Here is a 19,718-nt window from a genome sequence, read left to right on the forward strand (position 1 = left end):
TTCAAAAACAATTAGTGGCGCTATATTTCCTAAAGATACAATAAAATACTGCCTCGCCTGCCTCCTACGACGCACTTTACCTCCGAGACCCAAAGCAATCTGGGTTGCTGGGGAACTGGCAGGGTGCCAGACTGAGCACAGCTGATGAAAGAAGGTAGACCTACGCCAGAGTCATGAACATCAGCCCTATAAAAAAATAAAGAGACTTATCATCAGCAAATCTGACCTGTTTCTTACTCCAGTAAGAACAGTACAACCGAGTCTCCAGCCAGGTCCCCTCTAGTCTAGAAGTCAAGCAGCCCCACTCCAGTTTCAGTCTTTTGGCCCTCATCAGTGAGCTTCAGTTTACGTCCTGAGGCACAGTGGACACAAGACACATGTCTGGGCATGTTCGTCACAATTAAGATGCTTCACTTAGAGAAGCAAAGAAATTATTAGTGGAATGATTGAATTGATCTTAGCCTATAGTAATTATCCCAGTGTGTCATTCCGGACAGAAACCAACCCTATACATTTCAAACTTGTGTCTAGTAGGAGTAACCTGGCTCTAATGGACAAGCTGGATTCCCTATAGACATGACTTTTATTCTTTACTACAGAAGAGGTGTCTTGCTGAAATGTAAGTGTAGCATATTGATGTCATGCGCACTAGGACCCTCGTGGTCCCGGGGCGCACCCTGAACAGGAACTACATGATATGCGGGGGGAGGTAATAGGGTGTGGTTATGGGAAGTATGATGTATTGCGCAGTTTGCAAGAAAATGCTGGAGAAGAAAGTACGGCCTAACTGCAGCTCTCGTGTGACGTAATCTATTTGCACACTCCAGGGCTGGGGAAGCCGCTACAATAGGCATTGTCCTGTAACTGGGTCCCTTTATGCATGTTGTGTGCACTTGTGTTAGGGTACACTGTGTGGTATGAATGGTCCCTTCTTAGAGGACACAGTGTATACAGGTGTAAATGGGGGTTTCTTGACAGGGGCAATCGATCGAGCCTGGGTTTCCATCATAACTAGAGCTGCACCTTGGATACTCTTTAGCAGTATCACTGCTGTCTTGGTTGCAATCTAAATTTGGCTTAGAGACCAGAGTGATTGAGAAGAAATGACTAAAACCAGTATGACCAACTAGACAGCTTTTCTGGGCTTTCATTCTGTATTGAGATGAAACCCTCCTGAAAATAGGCAACACACAGCTTCAGAAGTGTGGCTTGTCTCCTGAAGTATACATCCCTTGAGTCTTGTGAGGTCCTGAACAATCAAGCACTAGTTTAATTGGCTCTTGATGTCGGCTAGGGCAACTCAGAATAGTAGAAGAATCAGCCCATCAGAATATATGTATTGTATGTGTCGGCCAAGCTCAAAGAAGGCATGTGACTACACCAGGACACCTCATGCTGCTTTATTCCTCCAGGGCTTGGAAAAGCCTAGGATCTGTAGAACCATTACTTATGGGCTCTGCTGGGGAGATCAGAGCTGTGCAACCTGCAGTAGAGCTGCCAGATCTGAGAGTCAGAAGAAGGCCCAGCTCAATTGAAGCTGGTGTAAAGAAGGATGGGAATAGAAGAGGCCACCTTGGAGCCAATACGTCCTGTAGTTCCCCTTGCTTCACTTGCACCTAAGATGCATCTATAATGATGTGCTCACTGAAGGGTCCAGGACCTTTGAGGAAGTCTTCCTGCTGGTGAGCCTGCACTGCCACTTGACCCACACAATATTGTCCATATGGCTTCCTTTTTAGCCAGAAGGGATGCAAGAGATTTCACCTTTCATCCGCATCTTTGGGGTATGTCACTTTGAATGGCCTTGTCTTTCTTTTTCTAGAACTCTTTACACAATCACCTGCAACAGTGTCTATCAAAAGGCCTTGCTTGTGTGACATAAATAGGGTCTGGAAGAATAGACCGCCACTTTAATTAAACTTTCTAAATTAAAGCTGGTTCTTAAACAATAAATAAAGTTATGCAAAATGAAAGCAAATAATGCTTGCCATGAACCATTTGGCTGTAATGAAGAAGCAGAAGGCAAAGAAGACACGTAACACTGTCTCATTCTAACTTACCACACACTGTGGGGTCTATTTAAAATAGCAAAACCAAAAGGGATGATGGACAGAGTGTTGAACATTGCAAGCACTCACACCAAGTCAACTGATCTGGGTTTAATCTATCATCATTCTTTAGCTCACTCCACCACCCCAGTTCAGACATGGCCATATGCAAATCAGTCTGACCCTGTGCCTCATGGAAACAGTCCAGCCCGAACCGCCAAGCCATGTCTTCCCTGGACCGGAAACAATCATCCTGGGACTGGTTTCTGGCTAATCAGCCGTCATCAGCCAGGCTAGCTTGAATGCAGTGGCAAAGTGAGCAAGGGACCCACGACTGGGCATACCGTGCCAACTTAGGGCGAACAAAGCAAAACCAAAGGGGATGATGGACAGGGTGTTGAACATTGCAAGCACTCACCCCCAATCCATCATCATTCTTTAGCTCACTCCACCACCCCAGTTCAGACATGGCCATATGCAAATCAGTCTGACCCTGTGCCTCATGGGAACAGTCCAGCCCGAACTGCCGAGAAATGTCTTCCCTGGACCGGAAACAAGCATCCTGGGACCGGTTTCTGGCTAGTCAACAGTCATCAGCCAAGTGGTTATCGCCTGTACTTAACGTCTGCAAAAATCCTGACTTGCCTATCTGTATCATGGGAAGTGGATTATACGGCTAAGTCCACAACTCCCTAGCAATAACGATTCCCCTATCGCTGCAGGTTTATCGCTGGATTCCCAGCGATAATCCCGCATTTCGCCGCTATCGCCACATTTTTAATCGCCTTGGAGATAATGCGATATCTCGGCGATTACATCCAGCGATAGCCGGCGTTGGCCAAAATCGTGCAAAGTGGGAAATGCGATATTTATCGCGTTTCCTTGATAATATGCCCCTTTGTCTCAGGCTATGGAAGGGAAGCCAAACAAAGGACACAAATAGACCTCAAACAGGAAGCCTTCTAAGATAGGTGTCAGTTTTTTGCTCTGGGGGTCCAGGAGATTGCCTGTAGTTGTGGTTCTTCACACTTGTCTGTGGTAGACCCTTTCACAAGTTGACCTGGGGCACAGATGCAGATAGACAAACAAGGCTGTGAAGTCAAGCCTGATAGCTTGTGGGTAATTTGTGGAAAACAAGGTTAGTCAGTGGTGAATGTTGTGCCTCTATGTCACTTGACAGAAAGGGTTCTGCAGATGTAGCTCTCTTGAAGAGTGACGGTGCTTGTTCTCTTTTCGTGGTGGAGACGGCAGTGAACTGTGTTGGAGAGCTGTCAGCTGAATTGAGATGGGAGAGATTCGTATGCCCATTGTGCAGTTTGTGTCTCCAGGAGACACTTAATTGGGTATTTGAGTTCTGATTAAGTGTCCTGGGACTGGGTTGATTTAAGTGCCTACCATCTTGAAATGTAAAATGTATGTCTATAAGAGGCATACAAGGGTGATAGTTTTGAATCCTACTTGTAACATGGATGTATAGGGTACCATTATAGCAATAGATTTGAAGGACAGTAAAGTGAGGGCGTGGTAGTCTCATTGTTGAGTAAAAATAGAGGGGGATGCACTAATGCACAAACAGGATACCTGATGTTTTTGGTTGATTTTAAAGCATGTGTGGGCTTTAAATAGAACTAGGTTGAAGGAACAACAGGATCCCAACGCCTTCCTTCATATCATTGCTCTACTGAAGCAGTCAATGCCAACAAGTTCTAGTCTACCCTCTGCAGATGAAGCCACATAATCGAAGGTACTCCCCCTGGTGTGAATGGACCTGTCGAACTCAGAAGAAGGTGCACATTGCTCTGTTATACCTCACTTGAAAAATGCTTATAAGGCACTTTTCTACAGCACCACGTTTCGCCAGTTAAACCTTTTTAAAATCTGTGTGCTTCTGTGATTAGGTCAACATTGAGGGTCATCTCAGACCGCCTCTGTTGGACAAAGGCTGTCTTCTGCAACACTGCTGGTCTGCTCCCTTCCAACCTCCTCCAGATGACGGGCAATCTTCTAATTCCTACAATCTTCCATTCTGCTCTTTTCCAAGATTTGTCACCTCAGGCTGTGTAAGTCCATCAAAAGCTCTGATGATCTCTGGATGCCACGCGAGGTAAGAAGTATCTGTGACCCGCAGTGTAGCTGGAGCTCTAGCCCTAGTGTGTGTTTCATTCTTCATAAAAAAGGAATGTTACTGTTAGGGACAGAGTGCCGCGTGGATACAAAGCAGAGTTTACTGTTTCATGTTTTTCCTCAGAGGTTACCCAGCCCCGTTCTTAGCCATGCCCTGGGGATCTGAGTGAAGTAAGGGTGTATATAGATATTTAATAGTGTTCAGGTCTATTGTGACCTGTGGACAGAGAAGGTGTCTCTGTTGACCCCCCTCCCATAGTCAGCCCATTGGGCCTATGAGCCTGCATCATCCACATTTGGGGTGGTAATGAGAAACAGGCCCTAACTCCAACTAAAAGGAGAACTGCCTATCCTGTCGGTCCCATTGAAAGGGCAGTGAATGGCCACCTTTGCAACTCAGCTGGTGCTGTCTGTGTCACTTGATTCAAACAAGGTCAGGCTGGCCTAAAGGGCAATCAGGCCGCTAAATAGAAACACACACCTCTGTTTGAGGGAGGAGAGGATTGGAGAGGAGAGGGGTGGCGGTAGGGCAGAGGGTGGAGTAGAGGGTGGAGATGAGGGTAAATGAAAGGAGAGGAGAGGAGAAAAAGGAGAGGAGGCAAAGGTGGGGCAGGCAGAAAAGAGAGCGGAGGTGAGGGGACTAGAGAAGAGGAGAGGAGAGGAGGGAGAGGAGAGGAGAAAAGAGGAGAGGAGAAGAGACGAGAGGAAAGGAGAGGAGAGTAGAAGAGAGGATAGAAGGCAAAGGTGGAGCAGGCTGAGAAGAGAGGGGAGGTGAGGGGAGGAGAAAAGAGGAGGCAAAGGTGGGGCAGGCAGAGAAGAGAGGGAAGGTGAGGGGAAGAGAGGAGATGAGAGAGGGGAGCAGAGAAGAGGAGGCAGAGGTGGGACAGGCAGAGAAGAGAGGGGAGGTGACGAGAAGAGAAGAGAGGAGAGGACAAGAGAAGAGAGAAGAGGGGAAGAGAGAAGAGCAGAGGAGAGGATGTTGACTCCTGCTGCAGTATGAGTTTTGAGAGTCACTAGTTGTCTTGATAAAGTGAGATATAGTTAATTGCCAGAGGGTGAAGCACTATGCATGGGTAAATCTTATCCCAAAAGTGCTTAGGGACACAGAAACCTTTCGCCAAGCCAGTGGGAAGGAAAGTATGACAGTACACAGGGAAGCACTTGGTCTGAATAACTTCCTGATGATTGGCAGATGCCAACAAGTACTTCTGAAGAAAAGCTACCTGCAAGCCATGTGAATGAAGGCCACAGTGGGGTCAGTGTGTTTGAGAGCATAGCAGTGCTGTTTTGTTTCTGGTATTCACTGGATCTCAAGGTGCACGTGCGTGATAAGAAACAGCATCTACTTAAGCATTCTTCAACAGCCTAAAGTCCTTCAGGGAGCTACTCAAACACAGAACACGCTCTTGTAGGACGCTGGAGAATAAAGGTCACCAAGCATCTGACTCGCTTATCTCATTCGTGGGGAATTATAAAACCTTCCGTTGTTTCCAAATTCACCTGAAGCTTGAACATCTTGTGGTCCCAACAGATAAATGTTCACAGAACAGTCAGTGGTCAAAGATCACAGAACATATCCAGTGAGCCGGCTCTATTTGTAAATCTTTGACCCGACTAGTTCATACTCTTTTCCTTATTGTTTCTGGTCTTTGTGACCTGCTCATTCACTTGCCATAAAGGAGTTTGTGATCATCTTGGCTGCTCCAGACCTGAGTCAACTTCAATGATTGGAAATGATCTCTGTTTTTCTTTCAGGCTTCACAGACACACTTTCAGATTTAGAACCTTGATTGTTGCTGTGGTAGACATTTCTGACTAGTGTGTCATTCAGGAACACTGCGGTATTGTTAGAGCTGCTAACAAGAACATTAGTTAATTATTACACAGCCACAATGACCATATCACACAAAGTTAGAGTTGGAAATTAGCTTACTGGTTGAGGAGGGGAAACCTCACTCAAGCAGTATTCACAACCTCTGTCAGGGTGAAGGGCTCAGTGATCAGACACACCACAGGGGGCGGAGCCAGCATTGTGGAGGGAAGGCACAGCTCTATTCAGGTCCCAGGTGCAACTCCTCCCTCCCATCTGCATGCAGATCTCTCTATTCAGCACTGGGCTGACTCACCCTGTCTCTTTGAGCCACCCACACCCCTCTGCTCCTGTCAATCACAAGCCAGACATGCAAATCACATCAGGAAGGCAGACACACAGCACACAGAAATGCCAACTTCATTTCTCCAGCAGTTACCATAAATCTGCGCACACCATTGCGCAGCATTCATCCTCACGAGTTCATACATACTAAACTCGACCCTGCACTCCCCTCATACCAGGAATTACCATGGACACACATATCCCCCATGCATTCCAATGGGAGGACAGGCCAATCTCACCACACACATTCAGAGAGCACACGCACTTTACACTGGGCCACAGTGCTAAAGTGCCCAGAGACCTAAAACCACTACCACCATGTCAGAGCTTAAGGCAAAACGTTCAGGGGTGAACCTGTCAAAAAGGACCAAGTCCAACAGCCAGCAAACCCCAAATGAACCTTTCCTTAACCCTCTGGTAGCTTGGCACAAAAGCAGTCAGGCTCCACTTCGGGGCAATGTGTTCAGTGTTTATGCAGCACTTCAAACAGTAATAAAGCGAAAACTCTACTCAAAAGAAATTTCTCACAAATTTAGAAAACTAGAGTAGAATCGCATAAATTATTTGAGAACAAAATTACAAAAACCCAACCAGTAAAACCGGAGATATACAATGTAAGTTTTTTTTTAGTAAGGCAGTGCCTAGAAGGATAATCGCACTAACTGTATTTATCTGTTGCGCTGGACCGGGACAAAGTCACTAGTTCAGGCTGACTGTGACAGAGTAAAGGCCAGATCCAGGGACCAATGTTAGGACCACTGAACAAAGTACCTTAAATCATGGTGTGCGGAGTGTCGCATGATTACGTGCTGAGGATGCACCATACAATTGCTGCTTCAGGAAGACATTCATGATGTCATTGATAAGGGGCTTGCAATTACAAGTCATGTGTCTAAGATGTGTCTCTCACCGGCGGTATAGAATGTGATGCGAGGTCCAGCATCGTGCATGCATTCCGCTGCGGCAGATCCGCTGCAGCTGCAGGGTCATGCATTGCTTCTGCTTCACAGGACCACATCATGCTTACTTCCAAGGGTCCAGGAGTAGGGTGGCACTACTTTGGGGCAGGACTTACAGCAGATAGAATCCAGGTGCTGGGTTCAAGGTGGTTGAACCATTTCTGTCCTGAGCCTGTGATCAGGCGGCCAGCCAACTAGACCTTGGAATCACTCTGGTGGTCCTGGGTCCAAGATGCAGGTCCAGTCCTTTCCCTCGGGCAGCAAGACAACAGGCAGCAGAGTAGCAGTCCATCTTTCCGAGCATCACAGCAGTCATTCTGAGTCTTCTACAGGTCCAGAGGTGTATTGAAGAGTTGTATCTGAGGGTCCAATGTTTATATATGATGCCCAATTTGAAGTAGGAGAAGGTTTTGAAACATTCTCTTTAAGGTCCATAAAGGTTTCTGCCTCCCATGTCCTGGCTTGAAGGTGGCTTCAGGAACAATGCAGTGGTGACAAGTCCTTTGTGTGAAGGCAGAGCACGGCCTATTCAGCTGCAAGTGCCAGTGGGGTGACCTATATGTATTAAAAGTCAGTGGAGGCTTGTGAAGTTTGAAAGTCAGGGTGTAAAATAGAAGAATGGCTTTTGCAAAATCAGTTCTCGTGGATCTGAAGATATCCACACTGGAAATAAAAATGGCAGATGTATCCTGCGTCCATCTATATTGTTTGTAACAAATCCCACTATGCCAGTTGCATGTTCTAAGCCTTAGGTAGATGCTTCTATGCCGCTTACTGCTTAGAAGCTATATTAAATTTAGATTTTTTATACCAAGGTGCATAGAATAACATTGCAGGTAGTGTCTTGCTATAAACATTTTTTCCTACTTATTGACAGTGAGGATTGACCCGTATAGACATCTTAAGAACAAAGTAAAATTCGAAACTTCGAAGTAAGGATGTGCACAATAAAAAAAATAACTGATGGTGTTTGCTGAAATACTACACGTGCCCTCTTAGCAATCTGATAATAGCTCAGCAGGCAGACCTGAGGCAGCGCTGGGGTCTATTTGAAGCTCTTCCACTATGGAATGTCCATATTCCTTGCAGTGTGTCCCGGCACTGGGATTGCTGAAGTGGCTCAAAGTCTCCTGGTGTCTGCACCCTGGTGCACACCTAATACACAACAGATACATATTTTCTTGCTCTCCACTAATTTTGCATTCTGAAAGTTACAGGGGATATAAAAACATTCCACAGACCCGACCCTTGCAAAATAAAAATACAGGCAGAGATAAGCAACCCTAGGCTGATGTTCCAAACCTTGCTGAACGAAGGCTAGGAGTGTCCCATGCCAGGCACGGGGTGAAGCAGCCTGCACTTACACAGTCTGATGGTGGTTTGCAATGCACATCCCATGATAGGAGTAATCAGACAGAAGCACACTGGCTGCCCAGTCAGACGACTGCTGACCCACCGCAGCCTTCCTTCCCCATTGCAAGTCACAAGCGAAGTTTTATGTTTTTTAAAACAGTGCCCCATGCATGCTCTTTATTTACTGCTCATTGGAATCATGAAGTTGAAGGGAAATCACATTAGGCAGCACGTGGGACCAATCAATCGAATACGTTTTACTCTACGTCATAGGATAGAACTCAGAATTGTAATGATGCACACCGTGAACCTGAGGTGGGGTGGGGTTAAGGCTGGTTAACAAGGAACCTTATGCCAGTTACAAAAGCAGTATGTTGTACGACTATTAAACTACTCGGAGAGATTCAAACTCCTACTGCCCCCCCCCCCGTCACAAAAGTTAAAGCAATAAAGATAGATTAGAGAACGAGCAGCGGAGATGTGCAGTGCAGTCTCTCCAGTGGTGGACACGCTGAGGAAGCAGTGCGCGAGGCTCATGGACACTTTGCAAATGTGTGCCTTTCAAGTCACCATTCTTGCCTGTGTCTCTCTTTACAGCGGTGCATCCGGACTCACATCCCTGTCACTCAAAGCACTGCCCTCTCTTCCTCAGTCCTGGCTGCCTGCTATATCCACTTACCGCGGTTGTCTGCTTGTAACTGTTACTAGGACCATGGAAATATCTTACCTCGTCAATCTTTTAAATGCAGTACACCTGAGGGCCGATGGGCCGGCGCTATGGAAATACAGCAGTCTCCCACTGCCTGGCTGTAATGGAGTGAAGGCAGGGCTCGTGAAAGCGAAGTACCACACCTCCAGTCCCACCCAGCCAATCGAAGCACTGCTTATTGCTGTCTACAGTAGTAAAAAGCATAAGAGAAGTGCCAGGATTGGCTGGGACAGGAGAAACACAGTGCTCCATCGTAGACTGATGGGACTGTGTCTCTGCTTCCCCAGCTCCCTGAGAGTACTGACTGTGGAAAGCTGAACTGCGCATGTCAGGCTGGCCACAGCAAAATACCGCTCAATCTGACATGTGCAGCCCAGGTAGTTACACAGCCTCAGCTGAGTGCTCCAATCAGGCCTCCTGCTGGGAGAGACAGCTCCGACATGGTAGTCCCACCACCATTAAGGAAGCAATGATAAATGACAAAGTATTTTGGACCTGTTTTTAAATAAAGAGTCAGGATCCAAATATTTTGGCACACAGTGGGGGTAAAGGGTCAACACCCCTACTCTCCGATGGAGGAATCGCCCCTGTTAAAAAAGAAGCTCAGACCTGGCACGAGGTTTATCTTGCTAGGTCGAACCAGCAGTTTAAACCTTTACACACAAGCTGCAATGGTAGACCTGAGACAGGTTTACACGGCTACTTAAGTGGGTGGCACAATAAGTGCTGTAGGTTCACTGGTAACATTTAACTTACCGGTCCTCCATACATGGTGCACCACATTACTAGGGACTTATGAGTAAACTATTATGAGTAATGCCAATTGGGTGTTAGCCAAATTGACCTTGTTGAAACGAGCGAGCACCAGCACTTTAACGCAGATTAGCAGTGGGAAAGTGCGCAGAGTCCTAAGACCAGCAAAAACAGGTGGCGGAAGGAAAGAAAGTTGGGCGAAACCACGCCAAGGATCTCAGGTCCAACAGTGAGCACCGGGAGCGGTAAGTTAATACTCAGGCGTATATTTATTAAGATCTCATACAATGCAGCTGTGCGGCGTTGGCTGAGAGGGAGAGAGCAGGACAGTGCCAAATGTACAGAGACATGGTCCTGTCCTGCTCTCTCCCCAGAGTTCACTAACAATGAGCCTGCCAATCTCCACACACACACACCTAAGTAGAACAGTGCAAGGTGTGTAGCCCCTTGAGGCAAAGCAGCTCTAGGCACTGCTTTGCGTTACTTTTAGGTGACTTTCCACAGCAAATCAAGTTTTCCACTGGAAAGTACATTTTAAATTAACATTTTGAGGTAATTTGACTCACATTTGTGATGCAAACTCTGTGTAAAATATTAGTAAATGGACCCCTCAGTCTCAGCCACAGTTTTGGGCTGACGGCTGGCTTAAGAAGTTGAAGACCTACAGCAGCGCCATTTTACCACCTCATACAGTGGTAAGTGGTTGCTTATCTGAGGAACTTACAAGACAAGAGCTGCTTTTAGGTGAAAATGTAACAATATCTGTTGACATATCTAAAGGAAAACAGAACAGACCACATCACAAATGAAGAGTCAAAATGGAACACAACAACCATGGTATAATACAACAAAGTCACATTATAGTAATGCAACACCAAAGCACAGCAGCACAAAAAAGAGAACACCTCATCAACAGGACAATGTACCACAAAACAATTATGAACAAATATTCGTGTCACACATTATAAGACCCTGATTACTATTACCTTAAAATGATAGTTAACGTATTTGGTGCAAGAAATGTCTTACCTAATACAACGGACATGAAATGGCGCTGGTAAAAAATCCCCTGCCCACAGGTGTGCACATAGCATTCTGCAAACAGCATGTGATAAGACCACCACCTTGGACATGGAGTATTAGGCAGTACAGTGTACCTCAGTATGATATCGTCTTGTTCATGGAAGAGTATGGTGGGCTGAGTTTGCCGCAAGCTGGCAATCTTTAATAGGGAAATGCAAGAATTGGAGAGTTTACCAAAAGACAACCATACAGCAGATGGCCAGGCAAGACGGAGGTCAAAGTGCTTCACCATATGAAGGCCTTTAAGTAACAACGTTTTGTGTGGGTGCTTGAGAAGTACAAGAAACAACACAGCATTTATGTACTAACCATTTGAAAGTTCTGTGGTGTATCACTATCCCATGCCATATATTCAAAGACTTCATTTAGAGGTTGGTGGTAACAGGACATTGCTAAAAACTGGTTGATGCCCCTTCTGCCATTGCCTTGGGTACACCTCCTCAATGCAGGTGGGGTTATCAGGGTGATCTCAACAGAAGAGCAGCACCGGACTCTGGCATCATAATCACCCTTGCAGGCACTCATCCTCTGGCAAACCCGGCTTTGAAAGGTCTTCTGTATCTAGGGAAGACTCTTCCGCTCCACCACATAGACCACACTGCTGACTTTATTTTATTCTCACCTGTAAATGTTCTTGATTTATTGTGCTTCAAGAGCTGTGCCCTCATTGCATGATAGCACATTGCGTTATCCCTGGCATTTGTTTGTCTGATTTGCATATGGACATGTCTGAACTGGGGTGGCAGAGTGGGCTAAAGAACGGTGATGGATTAAACCCAGATCAGTTGACTGGGGGTGAGTGCTTGCAATGTTCAACACTCCGTCCATGATTTCCTTTGGTTTTTGCTTTGTTCGCCATAAGTTGGCAGGGTATGCTCAGACGTGAGTCCCTTGCTCACTTTGCCACTGGATTCAAGCAAGCCTGGCTGAAGACGGCTGAAATGCCAGAAACCGGTCCTAGGAAGCTTGTTTCCGGTCCAGGGAAGACATGGCTTGGCAGTTTGGGCTGGACTATTCCCATGAGGCACAGGGTCAGACTGATTTGCATATGGCCATGTCTGAACTGGGGTGGCAGAGTGGGCTAAAGAACGGTGATGGATTAAACCCAGATCAGTTGACTGGGGGTGAGTGCTTGCAATGTTCAACACTCCGTCCATCATTTCCTTTGGTTTTTGCTTTGTTCGCCATAAGTTGGCAGGGTATGCTCAGACGTGAGTCCCTTGCTCACTTTGCCACTGGAGTCAAGCAAGCCTGGCTGAAGACGGCTGAAATGCCAGAAACTGGTCCTAGGAAGCTTGTTTCCGGTCCAGGGAAGACATGGCTTGGCAGTTCGGGCTGGACTGTTCCCATGAGGCACAGGGTCAGACTGATTTGCATATGGCCATGTCTGAACTGGGGTGGCAGAGTGGGCTAAAGAACGGTGATGGATTAAACCCAGATCAGTTGACTGGGGGTGAGTGCTTGCAATGTTCAACACTCCGTCCATCATTTCCTTTGGTTTTTGCTTTGTTCGCCATAAGTTGGCAGGGTATGCTCAGACGTGAGTCCCTTGCTCACTTTGCCACTGGATTCAAGCAAGCCTGGCTGAAGACGGCTGAAATGCCAGAAACCGGTCCTAGGAAGCTTGTTTCCAGTCCAGGGAAGACATGGCTTGGCAGTTCGGGCTGGACTGTTCCCATGAGGCACAGGGTCAGACTGATTTGCATATGGCCATGTCTGAACTGGGGTGGCAGAGTGGGCTAAAGAACGGTGATGGATTAAACCCAGATCAGTTGACTGGGTGTGAGTGCTTGCAATGTTCAACACTCCATCCATCATTTCCTTTGGTTTTTGCTTTGTTCGCCATAAGTTGGCAGGGCATGCTCAGACGTGAGTCCCTTGCTCACTTTGCCACTGGATTCAAGCAAGCCTGGCTGAAGACGGCTGAAATGCCAGAAACCGGTCCTAGGAAGCTTGTTTCCGGTCCAGGGAAGACATGGCTTGGCAGTTCGGGCTGGACTGTTCCCATGAGGCACAGGGTCAGACTGATTTGCATATGGCCATGTCTGGACTGGGGTGGCAGAGTGGGCTAAAGAACGGTGATGGATTAAACCCAGATCAGTTGACTGGGGGTGAGTGCTTGCAATGTTCAACACTCCGTCCATCATTTCCTTTGGTTTTTGCTTTGTTCGCCATAAGTTGGCAGGGTATGCTCAGACGTGAGTCCCTTGCTCACTTTGCCACTGGATTCAAGCAAGCCTGGCTGAAGACGGCTGAAATGCCAGAAACCGGTCCTAGGAAGCTTGTTTCCAGTCCAGGGAAGACATGGCTTGGCAGTTCGGGCTGGACTGTTCCCATGAGGCACAGGGTCAGACTGATTTGCATATGGCCATGTCTGAACTGGGGTGGCAGAGTGGGCTAAAGAACGATGATGGATTAAACCCAGATCAGTTCACTGGGGGTGAGTGCTTGCAATGTTCAACACTCCATCCATCATTTCCTTTGGTTTTTGCTTTGTTCGCCATAAGTTGGCAGGGTATGCTCAGACGTGAGTCCCTTGCTCACTTTGCCACTGGATTCAAGCAAGCCTGGCTGAAGACGGCTGAAATGCCAGAAACCGGTCCTAGGAAGCTTGTTTCCGGTCCAGGGAAGACATGGCTTGGCAGTTCGGGCTGGACTGTTCCCATGAGGCACAGGGTCAGACTGATTTGCTATGGCCATGTCTGAACTGGGGTGGCAGAGTGGGCTAAAGAACGGTGATGGATTAAACCCAGATCAGTTGACTGGGGGTGAGTGCTTGCAATGTTCAACACTCCGTCCATCATTTCCTTTGGTTTTTGCTTTGTTCGCCATAAGTTGGCAGGGTATGCTCAGACGTGAGTCCCTTGCTCACTTTGCCACTGGATTCAAGCAAGCCTGGCTGAAGACGGCTGAAATGCCAGAAACCGGTCCTAGGAAGCTTGTTTCCAGTCCAGGGAAGACATGGCTTGGCAGTTCGGGCTGGACTGTTCCCATGAGGCACAGGGTCAGACTGATTTGCATATGGCCATGTCTGAACTGGGGTGGCAGAGTGGGATAAAGAACGGTGATGGATTAAACCCAGATCAGTTGACTGGGGGTGAGTGCTTGCAATGTTCAACACTCCGTCCATCATTTCCTTTGGTTTTTGCTTTGTTCGCCATAAGTTGGCAGGGTATGCTCAGACGTGAGTCCCTTGCTCACTTTGCCACTGGATTCAAGCAAGCCTGGCTGAAGACAGCTGAAATGCCAGAAACCGGTCCTAGGAAGCTTGTTTCCGGTCCAGGGAAGACATGGCTTGGCAGTTCGGGCTGGACTGTTCCCATGAGGCACAGGGTCAGACTGATTTGCATATGGCCATGTCTGAACTGGGGTGGCAGAGTGGGCTAAAGAACGGTGATGGATTAAACCCAGATAAGTTGACTGGGGGTGAGTGCTTGCAATGTTCAACACTCCGTCCATCATTTCCTTTGGTTTTTGATTTGTTTGTGCTTCACAAATAATCCACTTTGCTAGTTTTTGCCTTTTTAACAGTAGTTGAAGAATTCAAGACTGTAGAGTCTGATTTAAATTTTGGTGGGCGGCCCATCCTCCACCAGAGTGATGGAGTAATTTATTCCATTGCCCTGGTGGAGGTACCGATGGCCAAATTAAAAAATTGTCCACTGACTCAGAGGACATTTCTTGCATTGGCAGGAACTAGCATCACAACAGTTTCTGTCAATGCATTGTAATTTTGCCATATGGCCCCGTCAACATGATGGAGCTGAACGGCAAAAGTACAAAGTTCTTTTATATCCCAAAGTGGGATTTTGTTTGTGAAAAAAACCCGACCCCTTCACCATGGGAGTTTGCTCCGATGACAAGAGGTGATTTGAGCACTGCCAGGTTCTTCTTGCCAGTTGCAGGCATTGAAAAATGGCTACATGTCGTCCCATCTAAATTAGGTGTGTGGACAAATTGCCAAACCTCGACAACCCATAATCTCTTGGGTCATCAGAGAAGATTGACCAAAGAGGGGGTGGAGTAGTTTCTGCTGTCGTCAAACTACAGTCCACCTGCATTTAAATCGGGCAGGCAGACCACAGTCTTGGCAGATGGAGCTCGCCCAAAACTCCAAGAATTAAATCTAGCCTTATAGGCACAACCAGCTACTTGAATCCGCAGAAGAAAGAGATATTTGTATATTTAAAGGATCAGTTAACATATTGGTCAAACCAGCAGAGTGGAAAAGGCCTGACTCAGATCCAGAATGACAGGACAAAGTGGACAGTGTATCAGTGAGACAGCATTTTTTGGATTAAATACAGCGAACAGGATGGTCAGTTCCAAGACTAACCATGCCTTCTCTAGAGCTTGCCAGGATACCATATCAGTAGGGAGGTTCTGTATAAGAGGCCACTCTTGGACATATTTTAACAGCACCTTCTCATACAATTTAGCACTGGATGTTCAGGAATGAGTTGGGGCAGTAAAATGCAAGGTAAGCATCATTCCACTACTTGAAGAAAAGAGGAAAGGTGGTTTCACACAAAGAGCAGGGTGCTTGTCACGAAATAAATAAAAAACAGTATTAGTGTTATAGACCTCTCAGAGGACCAGGGGAGAAACAAAGGAGGATTACACTTGTACATGCTGATCAATCAATTAATCAATCAATCAGGGGTTTGTAAAGTGCACTACTCTCCTGTGAGGGTCTCAAGGTGCTGGGGGGCGGCTCCAGATCAGTGGTAGAGCCAGGTCTTGAGGTCCTTCCTGAACGTGTGCAGGGTCGGGGAGCGTCTGGTGTTCATGGGGAGCTCGTTCCAGGTTTTGGCTGCGATGTAGGAGAAGGCTCTCCTGCCTGTCTTGTGTCTGCAGATGCGGGGGACCTCTGCCAGGGCGAGGTCGGCAGAACGGAGGTTCCTCTTGGATATGTGGAAGGATACTCTCTGGTTGACGTATTTGGGTCCGATGTTGTGGAGGGATTTGTAGGCGTGGGTGAGGAATTTGAAGGTGACCCTCTTCTCGACAGGGGGCCAGTGGAGACCTCGTAGGTGTTGGTGCTGCATGATCAAGGCAAGGTGAGATGAGCATCTTTGGGGGTATTATATTTATATTTAGGCTGTCCGGTTTTAGGCTTAAACCTATAATAACTGATAAAACCCCACTGAAAAGGAAATAGCCCTCACCAGTGTAAACATATAAACACTGAAAAACACCTGCAGAACCACAAGCTGAATGCCGTTCACAGAAAGGAAAAGGAGAGTGAAAGAGTAATGTTTTTCTTCCTGAAGGAGATAATACAATGTAACTTTGTTATACAAGCTAGCAGCAAGAAAGACTGGGCTAACATTATTCTGCTTGAGTTTTGTTGTTTAAGGATGTCACTAACATATTGTTTTTTCTTCCTTTTGCTTTTTCAGTTTTGTGGTCTTTGTTCTATAGATGCAGGGTTTAGAAGAATGTTCTAGGTCTTGTTTAATTATTTTATAAACTGTAGAGAATCAGGAAATATCAAAATCATATTTGGTATTTTGGCTGCATTTGGTTCTTTCACTGATACATGTTATGTTATGTTATGTTATGTTATGTTACAAAGCATTTATATAGCGCTCGGCTACTCCGATAGAGTGTCCCGGCGCTTTTGCGCATACAGCTCAGCGAAAGTAACATAACTACATAGAGACAGCACAGACATAAAAAGAACAAGTAGAAGACCTAGAGATTAAAAAGCCAGGTCTTAAGGCTCTCCCTGAACAAAAACAAATTGGACATACTGCGTAGAGCCAGAGGCATCGAATTCCAGAGGTGGGGGGCATTCAGGCTAAAAGAACGCCCACCAATACGAGCTTTTTTGGCACGTGGCACCAAAGCCAGGTAAAATGCCTCTGAACGTAGAGCGCGGGCGGGGCGATAAAAAGTCAACCTCCGCTGCAAGTACTTAGCCCCTATACCAAACAGAGCTTTGTGCATAAGAGTCAGAGTCTTAAACATAATCTGTTTCCGGACAGGCAACCAGTGCAATGCTTGCAGTAGCCCAGAGACCCCCGCTCGCCTACGGAGGCCAAAAATAGCACGCGCCGCCGCATTCTGCGCCACCTGCAAGCGCTGGACCAAGTAGTCTGGAAGCCCCAAGAAAAGGGCGTTGGCATAGTCCAGTCTCGAGCCTATTAGCGCCTGGACAATGATCCGCCTATGCCCCTCAGAGAGCAGTGGTAAAAATTTGCGGAGCATCTTCAAGATGCCAAAGCAGGTGCCAACCAGACCAAGGATATGTGATTTTAGCGTAAGCTTGTTGTCCATCTTACCTCCCAGGTTTTTGGCGACCAGAGAGGACTGAGCCGGAGGACACATGTCCATAGGCCACCAAACCTGCCATTCAGGGTCAGCGGTGCAACCAAAGAAAAGGACCTCTGACTTACTGGAGTTGGCCTTAAGACTGTCCTGCTGGAACCAGTCAAAGACCATCCCCAGACAGCCCCGAATGCCCACACCATCAAATGCCTGATCTTTCTTGCACGTGAAGAGCAGTTGAGTGTCATCTGCATACGATACAATCTGGGCCCCAAAAGCCTCCACTAGTGCCGCCAGAGGGGCCATAAAGATATTAAAGAGGGTCGGGCTCAACACAGATCCCTGTGGAACTCCGACTCCCAATTTCTGCGGTGCTTTGGGAAACCCAGACTGTTTGGCGGCGGCCCTCGAGGAAAGATGTAAACCATTTAAGCACCGTCCCCCTAAGTCCGATGTCATACAGCCTGGCGAGAAGCGCCTCATGGGGGACGGTGTCAAAGGCCGCTGACAGGTCTAGCATGACAAGCATGGCCTTGCCGCCTGCATCCAATGTCTCCCGAATAACCTCCGAGACTTCCAGCAGTGCCGTCTCGGTACTTAAACCGGGACGGAAACCAGATTGTGATGGATGCAGGAGATGGTTGGTTTCTAAGAAACCAGATAGAATGCCATGGACATGCTTCTCCGTGATTTTTGCTAGGGCCGGGAGAAGGGAAATTGGCCTATAATTGGCCAACACCTCGGCGTCTAATCCAGGCTTCTTTAGGAGGGGGATCACCATCGCCCTCTTCCAGGCGCATGGGACCCTGCCCTCCCTCAAGGAGGCATTAAGGAGAGGGTTGACCAATGGATTCACAACTGATGCCATCCTGGCCAAAAATTTGGCCGGGCAGGGGTCCAGTGGCGAACCAGATTTCAAATTGGTCAGCAGCAATAGAGAAGCTTCCTTGGAGATAGCAGAAAACTCCTCCAGCACAACATCTGGCATGGACGATAGATCTGGACCCACCCCAGTGCTGCACCTCCCCTCGCCAGTCCTCTCCGCAAAGGAGGCCTGGATGACCTTAATCTTCTCAGTAAAAAAGCTAGCAAGATCACAAGCCCATGTATCGGATGACACTAAGAGGGGCACGGTGGATCTCAGGGTCATAAACTCCCTTACCACAGTGAAGAGCTCCTTACAGGAGTTCATAGACACCTCTATCCGTCTAGCCAGATATTCCTTCTTCGCTACCACGATGTCACGGTGATAGACTTTCACTACCGCCCTGTAGGCTCGTTTAGCCTCCCCATCATAATGGGAGCGCCAAGTCCTCTCCGCGACCTTACACTGGCAGTGAGACAGGCGAAGCGCCTCTGTAAACCAAGGCGCAGATAATCGTTTGGTCATGGCCCGAGGGACAACTGCAGGGGCAAGGTCATTCAGCCTTTCAGCCAGCCAGAGCTGCAGTGCCTCAATATCCCACTCCAGATCACCCGTGACGGAGCATGGATGATCCACCAGCGTCTGCGCAAGCATCTCAGGCGTAACTTTGTGCAATGCCCTGGAGGCTGAAGTAGGTTGTGTAGAATTGTTACTGCGTGGGACCACATCCCCCGGTATGGAAAACCTAATTAGCCTGTGATCTGTCCATAGCACTGGCACAGCATCGATGTCCGCCAGAGGGGTCGAAGAGAACACTTGATCTAAAGTATGACCCCGATCATGGGTAGGCCCCGAGACAACAGCGGAGATGTGATATCCATCAGTCTCAGTGCGTCTAAGTCGTCCTCCACATCCAGATGGAAGTTAAAATCACCCGCCAGCAAACAGTGCTGTGAGGACAGGGCCAAATCGTACATGACCGTTTGCAGGTCCTCGAAAAAGGAACCTACCGGACCTGGAGATCTATATACCAATAGCCCTTTCAAGGCTTGATGCGGGGACAGACCAAGCGTGAAAGCAAGAGCCTCAGAGCCAGAGAGAGAATTCAAGGGGAGAAGAGAGCAGGAGACACTCTTCTTCACCACCACCGCAACTCCCCCTCCCCTACCCTTGACCCTATCCTGCCGAAAGATGTTATAGGCTGGAGGAATGGCAGCGAAGATGTCCGGGTTAGACGCCTCGCCCAACCAGGTTTCGGTCAATAAGAGGCATGAAGGACTTTCCCTGACCAGCAGATCATAGATGTCCAAGGCATGACTGCCTAATGATCTGGTGTTGAGCAGAAGGCAAGAATGGACACCACAGGCCTTAACAGGTCGGCGGGCGGCAACCGGAG

This window comes from Triturus cristatus, chromosome 11 (genome assembly GCF_964204655.1).
Source record: "Triturus cristatus chromosome 11, aTriCri1.1, whole genome shotgun sequence".
Taxonomy (NCBI): Eukaryota; Metazoa; Chordata; class Amphibia; order Caudata; family Salamandridae; genus Triturus; species Triturus cristatus.